This window comes from Canis aureus, chromosome 1 (genome assembly GCF_053574225.1).
Source record: "Canis aureus isolate CA01 chromosome 1, VMU_Caureus_v.1.0, whole genome shotgun sequence".
Taxonomy (NCBI): Eukaryota; Metazoa; Chordata; class Mammalia; order Carnivora; family Canidae; genus Canis; species Canis aureus.
In genome coordinates this window covers 43,539,323-43,558,718 of record NC_135611.1, presented here as the reverse complement: position 1 = coordinate 43,558,718, position 19,396 = coordinate 43,539,323, and the positions used below count along the sequence as shown (strand labels likewise).

Below are 19,396 nucleotides of genomic sequence, written 5' to 3'. Positions count from 1 at the left end.
CTTATTTTTTTTTTTTTCAAACCCGTCAATTCTACCACTATGGCCTCTTTTTGACAGTGGCCTATAAGGATGTTAACAAATTCATTATTTACAAGTAATGGCTCTTACCTGTCCTTCTCAAAACTGGATGTCCATGAACACATCTTTTCTTCCTTCTCTCAGAGAATACCCACCTCTTTGCAAAGGCTAATCCTTTCTCCTGTTTCTGATCCTGTTCAAGTCCTGGGTTTTATCAATATCTTGTTTTCTCCTTCTCATCTGGCTCTTCTCCTGGTGCTTTATCAATTCCTGTTGTTCTGTTCCTCTCACCTGGTTCCTCATTATTAGTGTGTCAGCAGGAGTTCCTGCTTCCAACATAATCATGTGTTTTCCACCAAAAGATCTAACATCTGCAAGTAAAAAAAATTAGAATCATTTTCAAAACAGTTAGCTCAGAATTTCACTACACATTACAAATAACTAATGTAACCCATTTACTCAAGTTAGATTTAGTTGTGTATAGATTTAGTACATTATGAGGAAATAAAATATTTGGGCTGTAAAATAATCTCAAAGAATCACACAGTATTTTAAGAAAGGTAGACATGGAAAATCAGGACAAGCTTATAAAGATGTTTTCACAGTGTATTTACTGTGTACTTTTCTGGGACTTGCATGTGCTGGATATATATGTAAAGAAATAATCTCTATCCTTTAAGAGTTTACCCTCAGAAGATGTTATCTGCTCCTCAACCGGCATTATAAACCTATGTTATAATCTTCCTATACTTTAGGCGGGAAAAGAACAGGTATTAGATTCTCCCAACACTTTAGGCCAGAAAAAAAAAAAAAACTGATATAGAGATGCTGAAGTTACCTGCTTTTAAATATTTATGTAATGAAATCTCGAGGGGATGCTAGATGACTCATTAAGATTTATTTGTTTCGCTCAAATTGTGATGATTTGATTTCTGCATCTCTGAACAGCAACTACAGATCCATATTTCTCTGTTTCTATTTCATTACTCACTGATAATTTTATTTTATGCTGCTTTGGAATTCATCTCATAAAATGCTATATGTCCTCACATTGTGTTGTGTTCCTGTTGCCTGATCCTTCATGACATAGAAAAATAAAGGTTCGTAGGAAGAAATAATCTGCTCTTTCTTTGGAACCATTTAAAATCAACTGACATTTGAGAATGAAGTAAAGAGAAAAGATGATCATGTTTTAATAAACTGTATCTAGAAATATTTGCTCTTAATTTACAAAATCAGAATACAAAGGTAAATAAAATAATTATTGCTTTCTAAAATGTTTCCTTACAATAAAGAAATTTGAAATTTAGCTAAAAGGAAATTTTATATTTAAAAAACTTTTTTGGGGGGTGCCTGAGTGGTTCAGTTGGTTGGGAGTCTGACTCTTGGTTTTGGCTCAGGTCATGATCTCAGGGTTGTGAGGGTTCCATGCTCAGTGGGGAGTCTGCTTGAGATTCTGTCTCTCTCTCCCTCTGTCCAAACTACTCTCTTTAAAATAAATAAATCTTTTAAAAAACTTTTTAATATATATATTAATATATATTTTAAATACTATTTAATATATATTATTAAAAAGTATATTTATATATATTTATAAAATATATAAATTTATAAAATATATATTTAAAATCTAACAACTTTTTATCCATACCCAGACATGAAAGGTTGCCAAAGCTGATCTGGCTCTGGGTCTGGGAAGCAAGGAGCACCCAAAATACCATTAAAGATCTCTCCTGTTGATAGTCAAGGCACTAGAAACAGTAGGTCTGCATCTAGACTGCCTTCTCTAACATATCCATGCACTCCTTGATTCACTGCAGATTGGCTTCTGACCAAAAACATTTACAGAAGCTTTTCTCTAAGACGAAGAATTGTTTCCATGTCACCAAATCCAATGAGTACTGTTTTGTTGTAATTTTATTTAACTTTCAGCATTGACACCCTAATCTGCCTCTGTCCTTTGTGACTCTCTCAGCTTCTGAGATTCCATTCTCCTCGTTTTCCTCTTTTGCTGCTGTTCTTGCTGCTGCTGTGGCTCCTTCTCGGTCACCTCCCTGGCTCCTTTCTTTGACATGGTACTCAGAATGTCTGAACTCTGGAACAAACATTCCTAGATATGACTTAGGATTCCAGTTGGGGATAAAGGAATGAACAAGTAAACAAATGAATAATCATCCTTTTTATGGCTTTGATTTCAGAGTGCCAGGGAAGGCCCTCTATACCTACAAAATGACTCTCTCCTACCTACTAAATGGGCCTCCCACGTGGAGCTTAATCCCAGGACCCTGAGATTATAACCTAAATGGAAGGCAGACTCTTAATTGACTGAGCCACCCAGGTGCCCCCATTGGTTTTATCTTATACTCCTCTCATTCCCAAAACTGCCTTCATGAGAATTCTCTGCTTTATCCTTGGTTTCTTTGATGAGAAATATTCCTGACCTTTTTTTTTTTTTTTTATGCCCATGCACATCAACTCTGATGGAGTAGAATAAAGAATGAGGATGAGACATTCAAACAGCTGCAAAGGAAGGAAAGCCCAAATGATATGCATTGTGCCAGAAATATAGAATTTACTAAGTGCAGAGAAAGTAGGGTTATAAGTGATGATGTTGCTGAAATATGATAAAGGTCAGGGCCCAGAGTGAGATTCAAGTTTATATTTGGATCCTTCTTTTCTGTTTTCCTATGGAGGAGTCCTACTCTTATCTCTTGAATTTTGAAAGATTGAAAGGGAAATCTTATAAATTATGAAGTGTAGGGTCAGCCAAAAGTTTGGAAAAGAATTTGCCAAGTGGGAAGGAAGTCATGTAGAACAGAAAGAGATGGAGCACTGAAGAGAAATGCTCCCTGCCTTAGAATTTAGCTAAAGGTCAGCTCTACTTTAAAGACTTTCTGTAATCTCTCTAATACATGTATACACATGTTTCTGTATTAAATTATTTTTAGAAGTGAAGCAAATCTTCCCTCTTTCAGATGGATGTTATCACATGCAAACTACTATTAAGAGGGATATTTGGTGCCCAATTTGTAGGCTTAAAGCTTCCATGGAACTCTTAAATAATTTCTTGACTAATTATATAGTTATGATTCTGTCCTCACCAAATATGGGAATCCCTTCAGGGTACCTAATACAATTATAAAAGGTACCTATTAATAAATGACTAACATAAGATGATAATACAATTTTTAATGAGGAAATAAGCCATGTAGAAACTTTATCATTAGAAAGGATACCTACTTAAAATCAATATTTAGTCAGACTAAGAAAATATAGCCTAATGACCATGATAGGGCAAAAAAATATGTGACTAATTTTTCCTTGGAATAATTCAAGTTAAAAAAAAGTTGCTAAACATGTAAGGCATGCAAAACAATGTACAGACAATAGAATTTATACCCATGATTTAACAAACTTAAGAAATAAAATCTTCTATCAATATTTCTGAAGTTAGCAATGTGCCTTTTTAAATAATACATCACTCTGTATTGTTACAGAGTTACATACCCAGATGTAACCACTGTTCTGAATTTGCTTTTCATTCCTTTGCATTTAATATTTATATATGTATCCATAGTGATATATGGTATTATTTCCCTATTTATAAACTGTATATAAATGTTTTATTCTGTATGTATTTTTGGACACTATCTTCTCACTCAACATTTTGTTGGAGATATTGATGCATGTAGACACATGTAGCTCTAGTTCATTTATGTTCCCTACTGTATGTATATATGCATTTATTCATTCATCAACAATTCATTGAGTGCTTACAATGCACTGTTTTAGGTGTTGAGGATATAGTACCTAGTTTGTATAAACCTTACATTCTATTTGGAAGAGTCAGTAGTAGACTGAACAGAATAAATAAGAAAATATACCTGCTATCTTAGTCAGAGGTGGCAATATAAAGAAAAATAAACCAGAGAGGGGTAAGAAATGCAGGGAAATGGACTGCAATTTTAAATAGGAAGAAAAGGTGTTTCACTTAGTTGGGAACTGTTGAGTAAAGACCTGGAGGAGATGAGGAAGCAAGTCATGGACATCTTTGTAGGAAGAATGTTATAGGCAGAAGCAGGAGAAAGCATAAAGTCCTGGTGTAGGAGCATAGCAGGTGGTTCAAATAACGCTAAAAATGCTAGGAGGCTGGATGAATATTGGGACAATAATTTGTAACTAGTTTATTTATTTCTCCTTTAATTTTTATTATTTCCTTCCTCTGCTTGCTCTTTATTTAGTTTCTTAATATGGAAGTTTAGGTTATCAATTTACTTCTGTAAATTTCCCTCCAGCACTGCATTTATTACATCCCATAAGTTTTGGTATGTTGTTTTCTTGTTTTCATTCAACTCAAAGTATTTAATAATTTATCTTCTGTTTTACCCATTGTTGTTCAGGAACCTATTAATTACTGATTTCTTTGTAATTGAACTTCCTTATGAACAGAAAATACATTTTGTTTGATTTCAATCTCTATAGATTCACTGAAACTTTTTAAATGGTCTGCCATATAGCCTATCCTGGAGGATATCTCATGGGTTTTTAAGAAGAATGTGCATTCTGCTATAGTTGAGTGGAATATTCTGTGCATATCTGTTAGGTCTCCTTGTTGTTGTTTTTAATTTTATCTATCTATCTATAAATATTTATTTATTTATTTATTTATTTATTTATTTATTTATTTGAGAGAGAGAACACAAGATGGGTAAGGCGTAGAGGGAGAGAGAGAAGCAGACTCCCTGCTGAGCAGGGAGTGCTGAGGGGCTTGATCCAAGGACCCAGGATCATGACCTAAGCTGAAGGCAGATGTTTAACTGACTGAACCACTCAGGCACCCTGGTGTTCTTGGTTTATAGTATCATTCAAATCCTCTATTTTGTGGTGATCTCCTATCTAGATGTTTCGCTCATTATTGAAAATAGGATATTGACGTTTGCAACTATTTTGTTGTGTTGTTATTTAATTTAATTACTGATATGAGAACTTAGTATTTTTCTAGTTTCTACATTTCTTAATTGGTAGCCTATTACTATTGAAAGAAATTGCCACAAACTTTGGTGGCTTAAAATAACACAAATTTATTAACCTACAGTCTATGGATCAGTAATATGAAATGAGTCTTGCAGAGCTAAAACTCAGCCCTTTGTCAGGGATGAATTCTATTTGGAGGCTATCTAGAATAATCCATTCCTTGCCTTTTCCTTCTTCTATAGGCTGTTCATATTTTTTGGCTCATGGCTTCTGTCTTCAAAGCCAGCAATGGCCATCAGAGTCCTTTTCACATTGAATCCCTCTGTCTTCTGCTACTGTCATCATGTATGCTTTCCTGATTCTTCTGCCTCTTTCTCCCACCTTTTAATGATTCTTGTGATTGTATTTGGTCCACTGGATAGGATGATTTTCTTATTTAAAGGCCAGCTGATTATTGACCTTAATTCCACTTGCAATCATAATTTCTCCATCCCTTATGTTACATAACATATTCAAAGACTATGGGCATTAGGAGGACATTGTTTTGCCTACCTCAGTATCTAAAATTTTTTCTTCCTCTATTCCTTCATTATCTTATCTTTTGTGTTTAGTAGATTAGATATCTTTTAATATGCCATTTTAATTTTCTTATAGTTCTTTTTATTGTATTTTAAAGTTTCTTTTCTTAGTGTTTGCCCTGGAGTGTTTGCAATGAACATTTTGATTTATAGCAGTCTGGTTCAGATTAATACCAAATAAATTTCCATTTTGTATATACAAACTCTGCTCCTATATAACATAGTTCTCTTCTGCTTTCTTCATGCTATTATTGTCATAAAAATTATATCTTATACATTATAAGCACATCAACGTAATCTTAGAATTATTGCTTTATGCAATTGTCTTTTAAATCAGTTGGACAAGAAAAGAGATATAAACATGCATGCTTACTGTCATTTATATTTTCCTGTATAGTTACTTTTACCTTTCTTACATTATGTGGGTTTGATTTATTGTCCTTTCATTTTAGCTTCCATGATTCCTTCTAGTATTTCCCATAGGGCAGCTCTGCTAGCAACAAATTCCCCATTTTGGTTTGTCTGTGTATGCCTAATTTTTCTCTTTCAGTATGTAAGGTTTGCTAGATGTAGAATTCTTGGGTGGCGGCCTATTTCATTCAGACTTTTGAATATGTTAGTTCACTGCCTTATAGATTCCCTGTTTTCTGCTAGAAAATCAGCTGTTAATCTTACTGAGGATCTCTTGTATGTAACAAACTGCTTTTCTCTAGCTGCTTTCAATATTCTCTTTTTGTCTTTGACAGTTTGATTATAATGTGTTTAGATGTTTAACTCTGAGTTTATCTTACTTGGAATTTGTTAAGCTTTTCACATGTGTAGATTAATTTTTTTCATTGCATTTGGCAAGCTTTTCACCATTTTATCTTCAAATATACTTTGTGCCCCTTCTTCCCCTCCTTTTGGTATTCCCCTGATGTGCTATGTTGGTCTACTTGATGTGCTACAGGTCTCTAAGGCTTTGTTCATTTTTTCCTCCTTCTTTTTCCTTATATTACTCAGACTGAATAATTTTGATTGACCTATGTTCAAGTTGGCTGATTTCTTGTGCCAGCTCAAATCAGTTGTTAAGAGCCTCTAGTGAATTTCTTATTTCTGTTATACTTTTCAATTCCAAAATTTCTACTTGGTTCCTTTTAACAGTTTCTGTCTCTTTATTGATATTCTCTAGTGAGACATTAATTTCATACTTCCTCTAGTTATTTAGTGATGGTTTACTTTACTTCTTCAAACATATTTATAAGAGCTAATTTTAAAATTTCACCTAATAAATCCATTGTCTGGTCTTCCTTAAGGGCAGTTTCTAAATGACAGCTTTTTTCCTTGTGTAGGAGTCATATTTTCCTGTTTTTTTTTTTGGCATGTCTCATGATTTTTTTTTTTGGCAAAAACTGGTCTTTTAAATAATATAATGTGGCAACTCTGAAAATCATATTTCTTCCCTTCCCAAGGTTTGTTGTTGATGTCTATGTAGTGACTTTTCTAACAAATTCTGTATACATTTTTTGTTATTTGCAGCCACTGAAACCTCTCCTCAGTTAACACAGTGGTCAGTTAATTATACAAGCATTTCTTCAACTGCCTGGAACCAGTAACACTCCCAGCATTTAGAGGGGTTCTGCATGTCTGTGTTGGGGCATGCATGTCTTTATTCCACTGACAAGCAGCTTACCCTCTGCCTCAGCCTTCAAGTCCTGCTTGTGCAGAGCCTCAAAGAAATTAGGTCTTTTTCTGAGTCTGTGCACATCCCTGCACATGCATGTGACCAATAAACACCCAAAAATATTTAGAGATTTTCAAAACTCTCTATAAATATTTCATTTCAACTTTTCCTTTTAAGTTTTTTGGCTTTTTGTCTGAACTTTTGTGACCACTCCAGACTGCTGTGATATGAAACAATTGCTACTGATTGTTTTGGAAAATGTTCAAAGTGGGAAAGGCTGTCCACACTAGCTGATGTCTGACTCTGAATCAGGCCAAATAAAGGCAAGCTGTACCAGTGGGTGTTTCTTAGAAACTACCAGACAGGTCAAATACTGATGATTCTCCAGGGATGGGACTTGAAAAGAGCTTCAAAGCCATTTGTCTACTCCAGGGGCTGCTAAACTTGATTTTTGCAGTTACTGCAATTTTTAAAAGAAATATGCTAATTTTAATTGTGAATTGTGACTCGTATTTGTTCTGAAAGGCTTAGTGATATCACTCCAAGTTCATGATTTACCTACAAAATTTCAGTTGAGTTTTTGCTTCAAACTTCTTTGGAGAATATCAAATATATACTTTTTGTTTTATCTGAGATTTATTGTTTATTCTTATACAAGAACAGACAGTATCAAGGAAGAAACCTATCTTCCTCTTACCCATCTCCCACAGGCATACCTTTCCAATTTTGAAGCATATTTTGTAAAAGTTCCTTATATATTTTCTCCAAGGAAAGAGATCAATATCCAGTTAACCTATGCATAAGTTTTCAGGGCTATTGCAAACTAGGGGATGGAACTGGATGAGGGCAAGTTAAAAAGCCATAAAGTTCTCTGTTCTTACCAAGATTTAGCCACTTTTTGAATAAATCCTCCTCCGACTGTTGCAAACATTTGGTTAATTTTCAAAGTCTTGAAAGTTGATTTTTTACAATATTTACCAGTGCTCTCACTGTTTTTATGGAGAAACAGATTTTCAGAGGTCCTTACTTTGCCAGTCTGGAAGTCAAACCCTTTCTTTGCCCATTATAAACTTTTTTTGCCTTCTTATTTTTCAGTTATAAGTGGTCTTCCTATGTTCTGACATAAGCCTAGTGTCTGATACATGCATTTCATACATTTTGTTCCAGTCTGCTTTTTGTTTCCTGTTTCACTAATGGTATTCTTAGAAGAACAAAAATTTTAATATTGATATAGTCAAAATTATCTTTGGTTAATTTTCTTTTATGATTCTGGCTTTTGAAGAACTTTTTTTTTCTCTTTGTTGGTTCTATCTAAGAAAAAATTGGCTACTCCACGTTTACAAGGATTTTCTCATATTCTCTTTTTGAAAGATTTTTGTTTTTGATTATACACTTAAACCCATAACTATTTCATATTAATTTTTGTGCATTGTATGAGGTAGAGACTGGTTTCATCTTCTCTATATGGATATCTCTTTTTTTTGTAAAATAAGAAAAAAATGACCTTTAAAATTTATGCAGACTCCCTACAAATTAGAGGAAATTTCTGCTTCTTTCATACCATTATGTTTATTAAATAGATTCTTTCCCTGCTTGATCACTTTAATTTCACCTGGACAATGCCATATTCGATGGTAAATGTCCTTTATCCATCTGATCACATTACAGCCTCCTGTTACCTCTGCTGAGATAGTTGTCATTATTTCTTGGAGATTATAAGGTTGACCATGTGTTCACATTTATAGAACTTTATAATAAAATTCTGTGAGCAATGGTTATAATTCATAGTACATAACTATGATCTTACTGTCTTAATTGTGTGTTTAGGACCTACTCGTATAAGAATACTTTAGGTTCTACATGATGTCAGCCTAGCTCCAATTTAGATGATTACATTATAAGTACCCTCCAGGGGCACCTGAGTGGCTCAGTTAGTTGAGTGCCTTTGGCTCAGGTCACAATCGGAGGAGTGGGGCACAGTTTGGGATCTAGCCACACATCAGGCTCCCTGCTCTGTGGGGAGCCTTCTTCTCCCTCTCCCTCTGCTATTTCCCCTGCTTTCTTGTACTTGCTCAAGCTCTCTCTGTGTCAATAAATAAATAAATAAATAAATAAATAAATAAATAAAATCTTAAAATAAATAACATAAGTGCCCTCCACTCCACAAAATGTATAAATGTCAAAATGAAGAAAGCATATATGGAAGTGGATATAGTACCTTTATTTCACTCTACCTTCTACTCCCCCTCTTCAGGCCAAAGATAAAGAGAAGAAAACAAACATTCCACTTTCGGAATTTCTGTCAGGCCAACCTGAATTTTACAGGACTAAAATGTCTGTCTGTGAATCATGGTTGGCCACGTTCCCCAAGTTCCTTAACATCTATCATGATGAACAATCTACACTTCCCTGATTCTGGTCTCCTCCCAGGATGTGCAAATTATGTCTGATTTCAAAAGCGTATCTCTGATTCTGACAAAGCATAAAATTATATTTTTCTAAAATTAAACTAATAATATATGAAAGAAATTAAACTAATAATATATGAAAGAAATTCTGGTCAGAATATATGAAGGAAAAACTTCATTAGCTATAATATGTTTGAGATAAAATGACTTGGCAAATACAAAATATATGCGGTATAAACTTACAACCAAATAAGCAACCACTGAGTTGAATAATATTCCTCAGCTATTAAAATATTGATAAATAGGCAGAAGGGAATGAATAGATGAAAGCCAAGAAAAACCAAAGGCAGATGGAATAAGAGCTGATTAAGACAGAACCCTGAAGAATTCTTTCTTTTTTAATCTGGAGATAGAGAAGCATTGAAGCAAAAATGTGATAGTGAATCACAGAGAGAAACTTGAAGATTGACCTAAGAGGTCTAAACTCAAGGTCCAGATGAGTTCCTCAGGCAAGAAATGGAGTCGTCTGAAATAAAAGCTGAAGGGGTGAAGATTGTTGCAGGAAGGGCTGAGAGTCAGCTGGCCAGTTTCCTTGATGTACTCTTCCCTCTGGTCAAAAAAACAACTGGAAGGGAAAAACATTTTCTATATCTAAAAGAAAGACATTCTTATAACAGTAAGCTTTCATTCTTCTACCCTGGGAAGTTTCATTTGCCAAACACTGTAGTTCTCCCTGTTGCAGCCTTAAACTGACATTGGGATTACATGGTAAAGATGTTCCTGGAGGTGATTAGTAAAACCAAAACCAAACCGAACTAAGATAAGGGCTGCCCTTTTCCATGGGTATGTTATTTTCAGGTCCTATATTATCTACACCAATTTTATTTTAATAGCCCAGATGACACTTATAATACAACATATAATCTCATTGATGGTAATAGGTTGCTTTTAAATGTATCAGTCTGGGGAAGAGGGAAAGTGACAGCTGCGCTTACTTACAATGCTTCCAGAAGTTAGAAGAACAGAGTAAGAAAGATTAACTTATAAATTTGCTACTTCATGTTTCTTTCATAACTCTTACAAATAGAGGTGATTTAAATTTTTTAAGCTGTTAAAAAACAAATGCAGCTAAGTAAATTGTAAGATTTTATTGTTTTTTTTTTTTTTCAATGATTCACGAATTGGGCAGCATCCCATCTAGTAGACAGGAAGGAGCTCTAAGGAACTGCACAAAATGAAAGACTTTTATAGGCAAAAGGGAGCAGGAACAAAGAAGTTATATTAGGCAAAAAGTGGTTATTATAGGGTTACTTTCCTCTAGGGGAAGGCAGGATCAGGGGGATTCCTGATTAGACTAAAACTCCACTTCTAGGATAGGAGAAATTCTCTTGTCTTGGTTGGTGATGTGGAGCTTAGAATAAGCAACTTAATTTAGGGCTTGTTGTCTTGATTTAACAAATGCATAAAATCGTGTACACAGCTGTAATTTCTTTTGTAAACCGGAAGTTAGTAGGAGCCCTCTTGTCTCTTTCAACGTCAGATATCTTCAGATATCCTTTAGGATTTCAAAGCCCTTTCTTCTGTGCCAGATTCCTTGATTTATAGATATTATTTTGTTAATATCAGCCCAGACATAGGTCTTAGTCTTTCACATTTTTCCATAAGAAATCAACACATAGTAGGCCTTTTGTGAGATTGATATTTTTTTAAATTTCTTTTTATTGGAGTTCAATTTGCCAACATATAGCATAACACCCAGTGCTCATCCCATCAAGTGCCCCCTTCAGTGCCCGTCACCCAGTCACCCCCACCCCTCACCCACCTCCCTTTCCACCACCTCTTGTTCGTTTCCCAGAGTTAGGTGTCTCTCATGTTCTGTCCCCCTCTCTGATATTTCCCACTCATTTTTTCTCCTTTCCCCTTTATTCCCTTTCACTATTTTTTATATTCCCCAAATATAAAATGAGTGAGACTGTATAATGTTTGTTCTTTTCTGATTGACTTATTTCACTCAGCATAATACTCTCCAGTTCCATCCACGTCGAGGCAAATGGTGGGTATTTGTCGTCTCTAATGGCTGAGGAATATTCCACTGTATACATAAACCACATCTTCTTTATCCATTCATCTTTCGATGGACACCGAGGCTCCTTCCACAGTTTGGCTATTGTGGACATTGCTGCTAGAAACATTGGGGTGCAGGTGTCCCGGCATTTCATTGCATCTGAATCTTTGGGGTAAATCCCCAACAGTGCAATTGCTGGGTCATAGGGCAGATCTATTTTTAACTCTTTGAGGAACCTCCACACAGTTTTCCAGAGTGGCTGCACCAGTTCACATTCCCACCAACAGTGCAGGAGGGTTCCCCTTTCTCCACATCCTCTCCAACATTTGTTGTTTCCTGTCTTGTTAATTTTCCCCATTCTCACTGGTGTGAGGTGGTATCTCATTGTGGTTTTGATTTGTATTTTCCTGATGGCCAGTGATGCGAGGCCTAGATATGGCCAACAAGCACATGAGATTGATATTTCTTACTGAAGATTTAGGCATGACTGGAATGGGTCACCTTTGAGTGTGTGACTTTCATTGTCTTATCGACCTCTGGCCTTTTCATGTCTACACCTCTCCCTCTCAGATTAGACATTTCTTCTTTGGTAGCTACAGATTTTTTCCCTCTACTTAGCTTTCTCCAGTTTCTATACCCTAAATTTGCTTGATCAAATCCATCAATGATTTCTGTTTACAGACCCCACCCACCTAAACGGCTTTTGTGTTATCCATGGTGAAAGCATTTCAGCAAGACCCTCAGACACAAAAGCATATTCAGTGGAATTCTGAAAATATGAGAATAGGTGAATTTGGAAACCAATCTCAGTGAGCACTATCAGCCTCAGGATTCTGGCAGTTCTTTGATTAGGTCACGAAAAAAACAAAATTAAGAGATATTTATAAGATTATCCATGTGTGGGCAGCCCGGGTGGCTCAGTGGTTTAGCGCAACCTTCAGCCCAGGGCATGATCCTGGAGACCTGGGATCGAGTCCCACGTCGGTCTCCTTGCATGGAGTCTGCTTCTCCCTCTGCCTGTATCTCTGCCTCTCTCTTTCTCTCTCTGTGTCTCTCATGAATAAATAAAATCTTAAAAAAAAAAGATTATTCATGTGTTAAAGCTACTATATTCCGATACATTTTAAAATTGAGGTAAAACTGACATATAACATTGTATTAGTTTCAGGTGTACAACATAATGATTTGATATTTGTATTATGAGATGATGACACCACTAAGTTTAATTAACATGCATCACCATAAATAGCCATAAATTTTTTTGTTTTTGGTGATGAGTACTTTTAAGATCTACTCTCTTAGCAACTTTCAAATATGCAATACTGTACTATTAACTATAGTCACCATGCTATACATTATATCCCCATGGCTTATTTTGTTTATAGCTGTTAACTTGTACCTTTTGACCTCATTTTGCTCCCTCAACCCTACTCCTTACTTCTGGCAACTACCAATCTGTTCTCTGCATCTATGAGCTTGGCTTGGTGGGGTTTTGGGGATTTTTGTTTTTGTTTTTGTTTTTAGATTATACATATAAGTGAGAGCATGCTGCCTGACTTACTTCACTAACCATAATACCCTCAAGGTCCATCCATGTTGCCACAAGTGGCAAGATTTCATTATTTTCTGTGGTTGAATAATCCATTATATATACCACATTTCTTCTTCCATTCATCCACTGGTGGACATTTAACACTATTTCCATGCCCTGGCTACTGTGAATAATGTTGCATTGAACATGTAGGTAATTATATCTTTTTGAATTAGTCTTTTCATTTTTCTTGAATAAATACCCAGAAGTGGTATTGCCAGATCGTGTGGAAGTTCCATTCTTAGTTTTTTTAAGACCCTCCATACTGTTTACCACAGTGATGGCACTAGTTTACATTTCTACCAACAGTGTACAAAGGTTCCCTTTTCTCCACATCCTTGCCAACACTTGTTATTTCTTGTCTTTTAATAATAGCTATCCTAACAGATGTGAGGTGATATCTCTTTGTGGTTTTGATTTGCATTTTCCTGATGATTAACAATATTAAGCATCTTTTCGTATTTCATGAAAGGACATCTGTATGTCTTCTTTGAAAATTTTCTATTCTGACCCTCTGCCCGCTTTCTTTTTTTAATATTTTATTTATTTATTCACAAGACACACACACACACACACACACACACACACACACAGAGGCAGAGACACAGGCAGAGGGAGAAGCAGGCTCCAAGCAGGGAGCCCGATGTGGGACTCGATCCCGGGACGCCAGGATCATGCTCTGGTCCAAAGGCAGGCGCCAAACCGCTGAGCCACCCAGGGATCCCCTCTGCCCACTTTCTAATTGGATTTTTGTTTTTTTTACTATTGAGTTGCATGAGTTCTTATATATTTCAGATGTTAGCTCCTTATCAATGTATATGATTTGCAAATATTTTCTCCCATTTGGTAGAATGTCTTTTCGTTTTGTTGATGGTTACCTTTGTTGTGCAGAAGGTTTTTAGTTTCATGTAGTCCCACTTGTCTATTTTTACTCTGCTGTCTCCAACACATTTTGGGGTCATTAATCAGTCTTTCTGTCCTCTAAAATTTCTACTTTCTTCTCCCAAAAGAAGAAGATGCAACAGGCACCAGACATGAACTCTGAGTGGAGGTCAGGTTTAAATGTCTTACCACTGATCTTCTAACACCAAGTATAATTCTATCTAAATGTCCACTATTTTACATGGGGGCTGAACATTGATGGTGCAAACTGAGTAAGGATACCCTGTATGTAACACCTTTCTCATAGAGTATAGTATAGGATTATCTTATTTCTTGAACCAAGAATTCTAATTCTTTCTGGTTGTCTCACATTCTCTGTGTTTATAATGTACCTCATGACTTATATGAAAGAATTCTCTTGCAATAAATGAACCTATATTAAAATGAACAAATGGGACCGACCTAAAGTTAGAGAAAATCTTCAGTTTATAATCGAGCATTTTAGGGCACCTGGGTGGCTCAGTGGTTGAGCATCTGTCTTTGGTTCAGGTTGTCATCTCAGAGTCCTTGGATGGAGTTCTACATCAGGCTCCCATGGGGAGCCTGCTTCCCTCTCTGTCTGTGTCTCTACTTCTCTCTGTGTGTCTCTAATCAATCAATCAATCAATCAATCAATCAATCAAGCAAGCAAGCAAGCAATTCAAGACAAGTCTGTGTCTGATCACTTAAAAGTTGAAAAAATCATGTCTGGGTAACTCCAGTTGTCATGGTCAAGAATGTACCTGAGGTTTACCATACTAAATTCAGAAATGCTGACTCAGACTTTTCCAGAATTTTTGATAACCTTGTCTGTACTCCACATTCATAGGCTATTTTGTCTTTGAAATAGAACCTCCATATAGAATGTGAAGATTATATCTTTTATGGTATATCTACTCCCCTTTGCAGATCGAATCATTTTTTGTAACCAGGTGCTTTCTCTATCAGATTATTTTTTAATTTTGTCTTCCTAGGTATGTGATTAGATTCTCAGCCTCTTCTAGTAGAATAGACTTTAGACACTGAAATATATAACTCAATTGTGCAATTCAGAACTGACCTCTGGGTTTTGTATTCTCCAGCACAATTATTTAAACTACTTGACATTAAAATATGAAGCCATTCTGTCATTTTTGAGCAATTTCCTGAATAATTTCCAATTTCCAAGCCATTTGTACACAGGAAACTGCTGATTAACAAAGGTTGCACCCAATGAAGTCAGGGGCCTTTCATCTAATTACAAACATTTCTTATTATCTTCAATTAAGTCTACTGTGATCCTGGAACAACTTTTCATATTTGCAACCAAGCTGTGGAAAGACACTAATGGATATCAAAAGCATTACTTACCTGACCAGGAACTAAGAGTCAGGATCCCTATCAAAGTCTCTGCTGTAGAGACCTCTGGAGAGACATGTGTAAACACTGGTTATGGAATGTAGAAGTTATGAGGATGAAAGGTACAGCATAGGGAATAGAGTTAATGGTATTATAATAGAGTTGTATGGTGATGGTAGCTAGCATCACTATGTTGCATACCTGAAACTAATGTAACAGTGTGTGTCAACCATACTATAATAAAAATTTTTAAATAAATACTAAATCTTTAAAAAGTATCTGCAAAAACTTTTAACTCAAAACAGATGAAAATGTAAAATTCCAAGTTCTGAAGATAACAATAGATACATTTTCTTATAATGAAGTACTGTCCAACCTCAGTGATATTGATTCAGGAATAAATATTAATTTATTATTGATCATTTTAGAGACATTGATCCAGTTCCATTTCTCTATTTTGAATTTCTAATCTGTATACTATATGAGCAATAACATCACTGCATGAGTTGTGCAGAATTTCTTCATTTAATTCATTTGTATTGTCTTCTTTTCGAGCCCACTTAAACTTTCAAGTGTCAATGTCCTGGGTATGTTAATTATTTATATGCATTTTACTTCCTAGGGAATAACTTTTACTCAATAGCTTTTCCTATGTATCTTTTTCCAAGGTCGTTTCTCAAATTCTTTCAAATCTCTTGCTCTTTGGTTAGTGTCTGTAGCAAATAAAATCATCTTGCAAAATGAGGACATCAGGTTAAATTCATTTTACCTAGTTCTAAATTCCTCTCCATAGTCACCCTGTCAATTTTTTTTCCCTGTTAATTTTTAAATGCAGTTTAGGGAGTGGCCCCTATGCTCAGCCTCTTTTACTAGCATCTTTAAGTATTCAGCCTACTGGCCTTCCCTTTGGAATTTCGCCTTATCCAACAAATATCTTGAGGCTGGAACAGTGTTGCTGAGCTATATTGGAGCCCCAAACAAAAGGAAAAATATATGTCCCTATCTACGTTTATCAAAATATCCTTTTATATTTGAACCAAATGGAAAAGTCAGTAATGACTCCATGATTTAATAAAATTTGACTATATAAGTTTCTGTGTTGCCCAATCTGTTTTTACACCATTATCAACCCTCGGACTCTCTGGCCCTGGGCTGAAACTAATGTGGTGTGTAAAACAGCCTGAATTTTGATATCTTATCAGATTTTTTCATTAATTTTAATTTTTTAAAATATTGCATTAAAATATTATTTATCTTGATTACTGAGATTTTTGGCACCCTTTTAAATATTATATCACTGATTACACCTTGATCCTTGTCCTGAGCTTAAACTTTTTTTCAAAATTAACCTCTAAGCATTCAACATGGTACATTCCTTTAATCTTTCCCTTTGAGGGAAAAAAAACCCCAGCCATGTACTCTTTTCTCTGCCTTTTCACTAGTTTCAGCTCCCTAACTATCATCACTGTTTGGAGAAGTTCAAGTTGAGAAAGGAGGAAAAAATCCAGCTTCCATGAGCTCATCATCTGGTACATCAGCCAAATTGCTCTTCTGTGGTTCCAACATGTTCCTCCCTTTCTAGCTTCTCCCTCTCAGTCTCTTTAGCTACTCAGCCTCATCTAACCTGGTCCCCTCTCCTTCCCCCTTACTCTGACTCTCTAGGCTTCTTGCACCTTTGTCTCAGCTTCATGGACCTCCATTCTCCTCTCAGGAGCATTATGCAGCCATCTCTGGCAGACATGCCACTTCAAGCTCTCATACTTTGGGACTATGAGAACAACAAATTGAGGGGTTAGTGTCAGATTTATAACTTCGAGTCAGGAGTTGGTTACCTACTATGAGTGGAGAACAATTTCTAAGGGTCTGTTTTAAATTGTTTCTCCTGAATCAAATGGGTTTGTACCAACCAAAGTCTCAAAAAACAGGCTTTACCCTGACTGTAAGGAGAAAGATTTAGTACTTATCCACCATACTAATCATGTAGACTCTAAACATTATTTATTGTAAATATATTTATTTTCCTTCCATCATTTTAATACACATATTATGTGTTATTTAACATTTTAATTTTATATAATTTAAAAGCATTTTATTTTATAACATAATTACTGTAATGAATTATTATCACCCATAATTTTGAGTACATTGTGCAATTAAAAAATATCCACAGCTCAGGATCACATGTAAATACTTTTCATTAATGTTTTTTTCTCCCAGTGTATTGTCTCTATTACTTACCAGCTGGACAGACCTGGTAAGTGACTGAAATTTCTTTCTTTAGTTTCCCCACTACAATAATGAGGACATGATTAATATCCACCTCACGGACTACTGAGGGATCCAGTGAATCAACATGTGCCAAGTGCCCAGAACACTGCCTGTTGCCCAGCAAGTGCCCAATCCAGCAAGTGTTAACCACCATCATTATCATTATTAATATGTATGGGGTTCTTTCGTGTCAAGGTTCATTTGTCTTTTCTTGGCTAAATTGTGTCTCATGTTGAATAAATTGTATCATTTTGAATTCAAAACAGAACTCAATTATTGTATTAATCTTTTTACTTTGTGAAAAGAATTAATAAAAAGAGGTATCACAATTTACAAAGAAATAGTTTCTTTTTCCTTACTTTTTATTGAACACTAGGATTTTCCAGGCTAAGTAGAGTCCCAAATATGATGAATTTGTATTGTTAGAAAATAGAAATAAACGGTACAGAGTTTAGGGTTTTATTTTTGTTACAATGCATTTTTTTAAAGTAGAATAAATGGGGCTACTGATTAAGTGATCCTCAAAATATTCATGAGAAGGAGAAGTAACACAAAGTTCTAGAGTTCTGGATATGTCTTTTCTGACTAGCAAAAACCATTTTAAAGTCCTTGAAATTTGGAGGTTGGAGAAGATGATTTTTGCTTTAGGAAAAGTCTGGACAAGAATGAAACTTTACCTTAGAACAAATTCATTCAACAGAATTTCATTTACTTAATCATGGAAATTAAGAGCCTGAAGGGAATCTTGGTAACTGCTTGGTTTTACACCCACATGGTATTTGAGTGGCAGTGAGATCACACACAAGCACACAGTAGTTAGGGTAAACATTGGTTTTAAAAACTATGAGCCTCAACATATCTAAAACCTGACTTCCATTTTCAACTTCTTAGAGGTTGCAATTTTTACATTCATCAACAGTGGAATTTTGTTTCTAATTTCCCATCTAAAGGACTGGTTCTGGGTGCCTGGGTGGCAGTCAGTTAAGTGTCTTCCTTCAGCTCAGGTCATGATCCTGGGGTCCTGGGATCGAGCCCCGCACTGGGCTTCCTGTTCAGTGGAGAGTCAGCTTCTCCCTCTCCCTAGGTCCCTCACCGGACTCATGCTATTTCATGAATGCTTTCTCTATCTCAAATAAATAAATAAATAAATAAATAAATAAATAAATAAAAGCTTTAAAAAATAAAGGACTGGATCTTCTGTTATATAATGCAAGTGACTTACTGGAACATATCATTTCAGTGAAATGTTGACATTCTGTATGTTTATCTTATTTTAATATTTCCTTGAATTAAGCTTTAATTGTTAAGAGAATGAGTCCTTAAGTCTGAAATGGAAGAATAACATTCATCTTTTTTTATAAAGAAACACCTATATTTAAAGAATTATTATAAGGATTTCTCTCTATTATTTCCACAAATCAAGCATACTTTTGTCATTATCATAATAAAGACAGCTACTGTTTATTAAGAGCTCCCTGTAGTCTGTATATGTATCAATTTCCATCTCTACCACAATTCTACAAGTTACATATTGCTATGCTCATGTTACAGATGAAAGACCTGAAGCTCATA

The 19,396-nt window shown here is 35.3% G+C and overlaps 1 long non-coding RNA gene across 1 annotated transcript in view; it reads left to right on the top strand.

The window, feature by feature from the left end:
- Nucleotides 1-18,080, top strand: part of LOC144313818 (uncharacterized) — a 91,918-nt gene extending 73,838 nt beyond the window's left edge. The window contains exon 3 of the long non-coding RNA XR_013379435.1: nucleotides 17,838-18,080. This is a non-coding gene — a long non-coding RNA (uncharacterized LOC144313818). The remainder of the gene's footprint in view (nucleotides 1-17,837) is intronic.
- The last annotated feature ends 1,316 nt before the right edge of the window (nucleotides 18,081-19,396 follow it).